Below are 11,448 nucleotides of genomic sequence, written 5' to 3' on the forward strand. Positions count from 1 at the left end.
AATCAGGATTTTACCACCTAAAGCTAGAAGAAGAATCTAAAGAATTAACCGCATTTACGGTACCACAAGGATTTTATGAATGAAACATATTACCATTTGGATATAAAAATGCACCAGGTAGATATCAACATTTTATGGATAATTATTTTAAACAATTATCTAATTGTATAGTATACATAGATGATATACTATTATATACAAAAACCAGAGAAGAACATTTAAAATTATTAGAGTAGTTTACAAATATAATAGGAAAATCGGGAATAAGTCTAAGCGAAAAGAAAGCTGAAATTATAAAAAATCAGATAGAATTTTTAGGAATACAAATAGATAAAAGTGGAGTAAAAATGCAACAACATATAGTACAAAAAATAATAAATTCGAAAGAAGAATTAGATACAAAAAAGAAATTACAATCATTTTTAGGATTAGTAAACCAAGTAAGAGAATATATTCCAAAATTAGCAGAAACTTTAAAACCACTACAGAAAAAATTAAAAAAGGATGTAGAATATAACTATAATGAAGAAGATAAAAAACAAGTTCAAAAAATAAAATTACTTTGTAAAGAATTACCAAAATTGCAATTTCCAGATGAAAATAGGAAATTTATATATATAGTAGAAGCAGATGCTAGTGAATATAGTTACGGAGGAGTACTTAAATATCGATATGAAGCAGAAAAAATAGAACACCATTGTAGATACTACTCAGGTACATTCAATGAGACAGAAATAAAATGGGAAATAAATAGGAAAGAATTATGTTCATTATATAAACGTTTATTAGCATTTGAGCCATATATTGTATATAACAAATTTATTGTACGAACAGATAATACACAGGTACGCTGGTGGTTAACAAAGAAAATACAAAATTCAGTTACAACAAAAGAGATTCGGAGACTAGTTTTGAATATATTAAATTTCACATTTGCAATTGAAGTGATCAGTACTAACAAAAATGTTATTGCATATTACATATCAAGACAAAGCTACACAGACTGAAATAATAGAAGAAGATATTCTAGAAAAAATACTTAACACCCTAACTACGCTTTCAATAAAAGTGGACAGTATGGGTAATGAGATAGAAAAGCTAAAGACTAATGAAGATAAACTGAAGTCTATAGCTACAAATCAGCTAACTCAGCAGTGTGCAGAGCTATGTCGATCGGAAGACATTAAAGTTTCAGAGCTAGAAAGAGACGTTGGGACACTCCATAAAACCCATAACATTTATCAATCTACTTCTGCAGGTACAAGCAAAGGAGTTAATCCACCAAGATACCAGAATATGAATATGAATAAAATATTTGAAAAACCATTTACACCAAAAACACAAAAAGACCACTTGTTTATACCCCCACAAGTTAGCACATACCTATATAGCCTAAACCAAGATAAAAAAGTTTACAACTACACCGCCCAGAAATACATAGAAAATATATACAGAGTACAAACTTTTCTAAACCATAACCCCAGAGCTACAAACATCAAAGAACCAAATACCAACTATATAACCCAATAATTACAAGGATGTAACAAACTAATTGCACTACCCAAAACTAACCCAAGCCTAGTAAAAACCTGTTTTGACTATGGACTATTAAACACCATATATACCCAAGACGGAGAAGAATTAACAGCTATGGAAGAATTATACAAGATATTCACCACCCACAAAAGGATAACGAAAGAAAATTTATTTTATATAAAGTGTTATACTGCACCGGCAGAGATACTATATGATGAAATAAAACCGGGCATTTTGTCTTCTTTTATTCTAGATGTACTTCTGGAATAATGTTATCTTCTCCATTACACCTTGAACATTAGTGATCTGGATATTTGTGTTCAATTATTTTACAATATCTTGTCAGTAGTCCGTCTGAAATAAATTCTTTTTTAATTGCTCTTGCGGTAGATTGTTTTTCTGGGTTGAGTAATGTCATTATCCATTGTCTGACATCTTCCATATCTGCTTGTCGTAACTCTTTTGAATTAGAGTAAATCATTTGATGATCTCTCGAATAATAGCTCCATATTGGGTTTTCATTAGTATAATTATTTGCTAGTTCTAGGTTGTTACATATACGAACATTGATGGGATATGCTACATAAGTTCCTAAGAGAAATCCTATGGCATGGAGAATCAAGTTATAATGCCCTGGTAATAAGGTACGGATTTAGCAAAATGAAATGTTTGTAATGCATTCATTTGATTGTCTACTGATTTTATCAGTCATATTAAACTAATTCACAAGATTATATGCTGAGGGAAGAGTTTAAACTTTCATGTGTAATATCTGAAGACACACCTGATAGAAAAGTGACAATTCGTGTTTCAGATTGTGTTTTAAATGCCTGACCACTAAAGTTGCATTTTTCAACAGGAAATTCAGGCAACTAAAAGTTTTGCTTGGTCAAATTATTCCATGTGCTCAATTTCTCATAGATATCAACTACATCAAAGATATTAACTGCTCGAAGAGTTGATTCTATAAGGACAATAATGCTACTGATCTCTATAAATTTAGTCATCTTCTTGGCAGCATGCTGAAAGGATTTGTGTATGAATAAATACATACCTATAAATTAATGTATTAATATCATATGGTGTGTAGGATATTGTAGGAAAATAATTTTTTTTAAAAAAAGAAAATGTGTATATGGGATGAGTTTGTAATACCAACCACAAACTTAGCTGAGATAATTGAAGGAAAAGTGTTTTTAAGTCTTGAATGAAGGATTGGTGACATTGACCAACTTAAGGGTCAAACATAATTAGAAAACTTGATTAAGTAAATTGTGGACTTGATTAATATTTTCAAAACTTTCTAATCTTTTTAAAAATACAAATCAACCCAACCCACACCCCTCTTCAATCCAAATCAATCAGTCTCTCTCCTCTTTCTCTCGACAGCTTCTCTCAACTCTCTCCCAACTAACAGTTCTGCAAATTTCTCCTTTCAATCCCCGGCGACTTCAACATCTGACGATAAATAGTTGGGATTCGAGTTCCTTCTAGACGTGACAACCTTGCTCTATGGTCACAACAGCTTCGAACTCTTCATCATTCCTTTTCTTCTTTCACACGTAAAAAATTATGGACTTTTTAGTTTTGAAAAAAATGAGAAACTTGAGCCAACTTCTCTTATAGTATTGGTTAACAATTTTAATAATTGTTGCTTTAATCTGAAATGTGGTTTGAATAAAATCCTAATTTCTGGTATTTCTTCTATTCTCTTTACGAAGTGAATTATGATTTTGTTATTTATTGCCTTTTTTTGAAGTTTGATTTTTGTTGTTTGTGTTTATATAAACAAAATAATGATTTAGGTTGATTTGTTCTGTTCTTGTTCTTGGTAAAAATGGTGATATTGCTGTTTTTCTATTGAATAAAATCGTGCTACTATTTTTTTCTCAAATAGATTATCCATCTAGTGCAACATATTAACCATCTAATGCAACAGATTTATCATATGATGTAACAGATCAACCATCTTATGCAACAAAGGAACTATCAGTTTAAAATTCTGATGCAATAAATTAATCATCTGATGCAACAGAGGAACCATCGAATAAAAAATCTGATGCAATAGATCTATCATATGATACAATAGTTTAACTATCTTATGCAACAGATCAACCATATGTTGAAACAGATTAAGCATCTGATGCAACAAATTTACTATTGGATGCAACAAAGGAACCATCGGATAAAAAAGCTGATACAACTGATTAACCATTTGATGCAATGGAGGAACCATCGGATTAAAGATATAATGCAACAGATGAACCTCCTGTTGGATAAAATCCTATCAACTCTTCCAATAGGACATGTCAAAGACTTGATTTTTCCAACTGATCAATCATCTGCTGCGATAGACGATCCTTTTATTGGAAGAAATCTAAATAATATTGACCGTTGATAACTATTCCAACAAATCACTCATGTGTTGCAAGAGATATGCGACCAGTTGCACAGACATTTCATCTTTCTCAATAGATGAGTGATATATTTTGTGTTGTCGTACTGATTACTCAGTCATTGCTACAGATTAGTTAACTATTCGATAGATCACTCATATGCTGCAACAGATATGTGATCTGTTGCACAGACCATTCATCTTTCTCAATAGATGAGTGATATGTTTTGTATTATCACAACAGATTACTCAGCCATTTCTGCAGGTTTTTAACTGTTCCAACAGATCACTTATATGTTACAACAAATGATGCTGCAATAGATGTGTGATCTGCTGCACAGAACATTCATTTTTTTCAACAGATAAGTGATATGTTTTGTATTATTACAACAGATTACTCATCCGTTGCAATAGGTTATTTAACTATTCCATACTACAAGAAAAATAGCCTATAGGGAAGGGAAATCTGGTCCTAAAAAGTCCAAACCTCGTACCAATTAGGTTTTTAGGACGGAAAAAAACTGGTCACGTACCGTCCTAACAGGCTCCGCCGCAAAAGCTCAATAGCGACGATGCAAAAAAAGTCGGTCCTAAAAAACTTTTTGAGACAGTAAAAAATCCGGTCCTAATTATCCTTTTGCGATGATATATCTCGTCCAAAATAGACTAACTACCTTGTCCTAACTATCCCTTTGCGACGATATATCTCGTCCCAAATAAACTAACTACCTAGTCCTAATTATCTTTCAGCTGGGGTATATCTCATCCCAAATAGACTAACTACCTGGCCATAATTATCTTTTAGCGACGATATATCTCATCCCAAATAGACTAACTACTTGGTCATAATTATCTTTTAACGACGATGTATCTCGTCTCAAATAGACTAACTACCTGGTCCTAAATTATTTTTAGAGACGAGAAATACTTGGTCCTAAATTATCTTTTAGCGCCGAGCAAAATTCTTTTCCTAGATCAACCCTTAAGGATGAGCAAAATCCTGGTCGTAAATCAACTTTTCAAGACGAGCAATATTCTAGTCCTAAATCAATCTTTAAAGACGAGCAATATTTCTAGTCTCTAATTGACAACAAATGAGGCTAATATATATCACAAAATAATAAATTTCATCAATTTATATCAAATTGCTATCAAGAATCTCAATACAAAAACATGATATAATTAGAGACCAGAAAACTAAGTTAACAACCCATAATATTAGTTTCAATATTTGTTTCACAAAAAACATAGTCACCATCCAGATCGAGCTAAGTATGATATCAATTTTTCCATAAGATTTGAATACATAGCAAAAAAATAAAGTAACTCCTGTTTCTATTGTTTAAGTCCTCAACTTTCAGTTCAAATCGCCAACTTCCATCATAGGGCAAAAAACAATAAAGTCCTCCACTTTTAGTTCCTACCGCTTCACCTAAATCAAGAAACTCCTGCAACAGTAAAGCAGAAAATTAGTACATCACTTTAATTAGGAGAAAAATAATCTATGAAATTGGTTCAGCTATTCATAAATCACAAATAAAAATATTTAATATTTCAACGTTACACAATTAGACATACAACTTCAGAACTGAAATTAGTAGCAGACAATGTCTTTTTTATCATTTAAGTGCATGGCTTTGCCAGAGTATACTATTTTTCTAGAATCTCAGAAGCAAAATCACATGATACCAAGTAAACAACCTATGGAGGGAGTAACTACATCATGTGATTTTAACTGGATCGATGTGATTGTCACTTACTGTGCTAAAAATCGTGAAGGTGATAGTGATCAAACAACTGTTTAGCTTCATCTAGAGAGACGTTTTCATCCAGAGTGATGAAACACTCAAGAATGGAGGATGATTGGAGTATTATCTAGCTAATTCTATTTTGTTGTTCACTATTTGTGTAATGATTAGATGGAATACAAATTGAGTAGTCATTTATCGCATCATAACTTGACCATTTTTGTGCTTTTTGCTGGAAGAAAACTTGACATTAGTATAGAAAAACTCATGTAAATGCTATTTTTTCTGGAATTTTACCTTAGTTCCTTTATGTTAAGGAGGTATCCACTAGTATGGTAAGATAATATGAAAAACTTGATGTAAATATGAAGTATTAAAGTATTAAGTTCTATATGTTGTTCTATATCTTATGCTTTTAACCTCCTTCCTTATTTTACTAACAAAGTTATCTCTAACAAGTTTTGTTGTTTACTACTGTGCAAGCACTTCTAAAAGGGGTATACCCCAAATGGAGCCCTGCTGCAATCTGCTCGGCCATGATAACCACAACAGATGCATTAGACAACACGCAAGGGCCCATCCGTAACATTGGTAACAACAACAATGATGCTAATCCCCTAGCCATGGGAGCTGGCCATATCAATCCAAATAAGGCACTGGACCCTGGGCTTATCTATGACGTTACACAAGAAGACTACTATATAAATCTCCTCTGTGCTTTAGATTTCACATCTAAACAGATCAAAGCCATCACAAGGTCCTCCTCCTATTATTACCAACCCATCATTAAACATAAACTATCCATCTTTCATTGGCTATTTCAATTACAACAGCAGCAAGTCTGATCCTAACTGAATACAAGAATTCAGCAGGGAGGAACTCTGAATTCTGGAGTTGAATAATATATTGCCTTTCACAAGATACAAATAATGCATGAAAGTTACCAAGTTAAAAAAAAAAGATGCAAATAACCTCATTCAGCTACCAACCAAAATAGAACCTTATTCAGCAAAATAGAACCTCAAAAAGGATTAACAAAAATTACATGATACATACACCAACCACTTGCTACAAGTCATGCATTTCAAATTTCTCAAATCAATACAATAAATATACAGAGGGGAGTGAGAAGGTATATGGTTACTAACTTGGAGAGCATAAGGCAGTGGTCATTCATTTGAAATTGGAGATGTTGTAGCCCTGAGTTGTTGTTGTTGAAGGTTTTGGCATAAACTAGTGGTTCTGGCACCTTTAAATACTTTTGACAGCACCTTCTTGGTGCTACATTAATAATACCATGAAAAAAAAAGAAAAGGGAGAACTTCTAAGAAGATGGAAAATGATACATACATATTGAGAGCCAGTCATTTGCTATGTAACTTTACCAGCAAAGTAAGTATGTTACACCAAATAATAAGCAACACCAAAGTAATAAAAGCGTCACACAATATTCATTAATTGAAACTTAAGATATAAAAGCTCAGAATTTTGACAAAAAATCTACATGATTCTTAAAGACTAGTCATAATACAAACATTTTCACAATAAAAATTGCACTCATTTGCCTGTATCTTTCGACCTATCAAGTACGACTACACACCTCTAACTTCTGGAGTAAGAAAATCACATAACTTTATTTTAATACTATTACAAACAAGGAAGATCGTGTTAATGGAGGAGATGTCTAAGACCATGAGGTGACAGATTTTAGGGATTATTTTCAAACAAATGGCCTTGCCGAGCTGAAGTATATTTGTAGGAGATTCACATGGAGTAATGGCACATTATTTAGCAGAATAGATAGAACAATTGTAAACGTAGCCTAGATGATGCATCTACCATATGACTCTGTGGAGCTGAAGGGTCCACTCTTCTCTGATCACTCTCCGATATGCTTAGACATCCAAGACATCACTGGAAAGTGTTTGAGACCCTTTAAATTTTTCAAATATATGGCTGATCACGATAACTTTAAGTAGGTGGTTACTGATTCTTGGGGGCAATGCAACATCACCACTTTAGCAAGCTTTGGCAGAAACTAGGCAAAGTTAAGATAGTAGTGAAACAACTGAGAACTAATGAGTTCTCTAATATTGAGAGAAGCTCAATGAGGCTAGAAGGAACCTTGTGCATATGCAGGATCTAATAGCAGATGGAGGCCACCCGGAGTTACTTGAAACTATAAAAGAGGCAAATAAGACTTACGAAAAATGGGCTAGGACTGAAGAAAGTGTGGTGCGTCAGAAGTCAAGAACCCAATGGCTTAGATTAGGTGATGGTAACTTAACCTATTTTTTTGCTACAATGAAGAGCAGGGCAGCAGAAAATAAAATACAATTTCTCACAATAACTAAAGGTAATCTTGCTCAATCTGGTGTTGTTCTTGAAAAAGAGATCATCAGTTTTTATTAGGACTTGTTGGAAACAAATGCTCCATCTTTTCCTGCCATCCAACCAGCATGCATGAAAAGGGGATATATACTTAGGAGAACTGAATAACTATAACTTATCAGACCAATCACAACGGAAGAGGTATATTTGGCTTTGATTATTATTAATGACTTCAAGTCCCCTGGCCATGATGGTTTTAGTTCTTGTTTCTTTAAGAAGTCCTGGAAAGTCATAGGAGTGGATGTGACTAATGCTGTTGTGTCTTTCTTTGATACTCTAGAAATACCCAAAGCTGTCAACTTTAGTGTGACCTTAATTCCTAAAGTCAATTGCCCTACTACAATACGAGAATATAGGCCTATGTCTTATTGCACAGTCCTTTATAAAATTATCTCGAAAATCCTCTCTAGTAGGTTGAAGAGTGTTATGGGGTTGGTAGTAGCGAATAATCACATAGCCTTTATTCCTGGGAGGGTCCTAACGGATAACATTCTCCTAAGTCATGAGCTTATTAAGGGATACTCTAGCAAAAGAATCTCACCTAGGTGTATGATGAAAATTGACATGCAAAAAGCCTATGATTCAGTGGAATGGAAGTTCTTAGAACAAGTCCTCACTAGCCTAAATTTCCCAAAAAACTTTGTCAAATGGATTATGTGTTGTGTGACTATTGTGTCTTATTCAGTTATGATATAATGGAAAACTGTCTAAACCTTTCTTCGCAAAAAAGGACTTATACAAGGGGATCTTTTATCTCCCTTCTTATTTGTGATTGCATGGAATATTTCAATAGATGCTTGAAGGGTTTGAAGGACAATGTTGGTTTTAACTTTCACCCAAAAATGCAAGAAGTTAGGCTTGATTCATATTGGTTTCGCAGATGTTCTTTGTTGTTTTGTCGAGGTGATGAACCTTCTATTTCAAAACTATATGAATGCTTTCTTGGTTTCTCTAAGGTGTCTCAACAAGCAAAAAGTTCTATTTATTTTGGAGGAATGTCTGAATCCTTACAACAAAGGGTACTTAGCAAGATAGGATTTGGCAAAGGGCTTTTAACTTTTAGATATCTGGGGGTTCCTCTCAGTACCTATCCAGTGCCAACCCCTACTGGAAAAAATGGTAGGAAAAATAACACACTGGACCTCTAAGCTTCTTTCCTATGTGGGTAGGTTACAATTACTTAAATCAATTCTTTTTTCTATTCAAGTGTTCTAGGCTCAAATTTTTATCATTCCGGTAGTTATTAGCATGATTGAGAAGCTGTGTAGGTCCTTCTTGTGGACTGGTGGTGACAGGGATGGGAAAAAGGAAATGATGGCTTAGGAGCAGCTATATATGCCAAGATTAGCTAGTGGTTTAAATTTATTGCACATTCAAACTTGGAACAAGGCTACAATTTGTAAACTATTATGGAATATTTGTGTTAAAGCAGACAAGTTGTGGGTAAAATAGGTGCACACTTACTACATCCAAGATCAAATAATATGGAATGTAATGCCGAAACAAGCATCATGGATGATCCGAAAAGTTTTCAAAGCTAAGAAGTATATCTTGGAAGAAAGGGTGGACTTTGATAACTTCCTTAATATGAATAATTATTCTATTAAGAACATGTATAAAAAGTTGCGAGGGGTCTTTCCGAATGTGCAATGGAGACGATTGATTTGTAATACTAGTGGTGCCCCAAAGTGGATTTTCATTACCTTTTTGGCTGCTCATAGTCGATTATACTCAAGAGATAGGCTACTCAAATGGGGAATGACCGATAACAATGTTTTCCCTCTTTGTGAGACCCAAGAGGAATCCATAAATCACTTGTTTTTCCAATGTAGTTTCTCTATAATGGTGTGGCAGAGAATCTTGGGATGGCAAGGGATCCATAGAACAGGTTTGCAATAGGAGGATAAACTCAGTTGGATGTCTATTAATGCTAATGGCACTGGGGTAAATTCTGAGATGTATAGGACTGCAATGGCTTTCTGCGTGTATTTTATTTCGCAAGAGAAAAACAAGAGGATCTTTCAAAGACAACGATGGAGTGTAGATATTTTTGTACAGTTAATTTTCCAGGAAACAACGTCAAGGGGATATCTGAAGAATAAGTTGGGTAGAAGACTAGAAGATCTCAACTTTTATCCCTAAATATTGTCTTAGTTAACTGAACTAGAGGGTGTTTTGTAGCTGCAAAGTATTGGCCAAACTGGGGACTATGTCCAGTGGCCGTAGTTTCCTTCCCTGGTGGAATATGTACATAATGCTATTTTGGTAAATAAATCTTTAATTACCAAAAAAAAATTTCCTTAAGATCTCAACGCGATGCGACTACACGACACACAAAATCTCAGCACTTCGACAAAAAGGAATTCTCATAAATCTTAAAGATAGTCAATAATATAAGCAATTTAACAACAAAAGGCGCACCCATTGCAGTAAAACTCAATAAGATCTCAATATAATGTGACTTCTCAAAACATAAAAGCTTCACGATTCACAATTTTGGGGAGCTATTGCTTCACAATATTGACAAAACTAAATAGTCAGATGAAACCATACTCTCTGCTAATGCCGAAAATTATCCCAACCCAGATGAAAAATACACCAGATTAATTAAAACTAACACAACCCATTAACGTATAACGAAAAAACACAAAACAAGTTGTAATAACCCTGGATTCCTTTTGTTCATTGACAAGAAACTATAAAAAGTTCACTAAGAATCGATCAATTTGCCCTACTCTCTAATGAGACATTCAACACACATACTATAGAGAAGACAAATGAAGAACCACACATTTTCAATCATTAAGCATTCGATATATATAATAAAAAACAAGTCCAAAAGGTCATCCCAACACTGCGAGCACAAGGATATACAAGAAAACACATTGGAACCGCTACACGAAGACCAATCTACAAGCAATACAAACTGTATTACACGGGAAAAATAGAATAAAGTAGAGCTCACCGAAGGAAATCGAGTATCAATTTAAGCACGTCACAGTGAATCGATGAGAGAATTGCGAAAGTCACAGTGAATCGAGAAGAGTACTAATATGAGAGATGCAAATTAGGGCTTATTAATTTTGTTAATTGTTACAGAGAGAACTTCTTTAATTTTCTGTTCGTATGTTTTAAGAGGGAGAAGTTGAATAGTGTTTTAATTTTTTTAATTTTGTTTTATGTTTAATTAATTTATTAATTATTAGCACCCAATTATAATTTTAGTATTAATTAAAAATTTGGAGGTATTACTTTTTCCCGCTTAAGACTCCAAATTATCAATAGGGACCGGTTAAAAATATTTTTACGGACTAGATTTTATGCCTTCTCAATAAATTGCACATTTAGGGACCAGAATATAATCTCGTCTCAATAAAT

At 33.6% G+C, this 11,448-nt stretch overlaps 1 long non-coding RNA gene across 1 annotated transcript; it reads right to left on the reverse strand.

Moving 5' to 3' along the window:
- Positions 1–5,039: 5,039 nt before the first annotated feature.
- On the reverse strand, positions 5,040–11,229 carry LOC107842372. The gene is made up of 3 exons (XR_001665719.2): positions 11,036–11,229; positions 6,828–6,960; positions 5,040–5,379 (listed from the first exon to the last, which is right to left on the reverse strand). It is a non-coding gene; the product is annotated as an uncharacterized LOC107842372 (long non-coding RNA).
- Positions 11,230–11,448: the final 219 nt, after the last annotated feature.

The sequence above is a fragment of the Capsicum annuum genome, chromosome 9 (genome assembly GCF_002878395.1).
Source record: "Capsicum annuum cultivar UCD-10X-F1 chromosome 9, UCD10Xv1.1, whole genome shotgun sequence".
Classification (NCBI taxonomy): domain Eukaryota; kingdom Viridiplantae; phylum Streptophyta; class Magnoliopsida; order Solanales; family Solanaceae; genus Capsicum; species Capsicum annuum.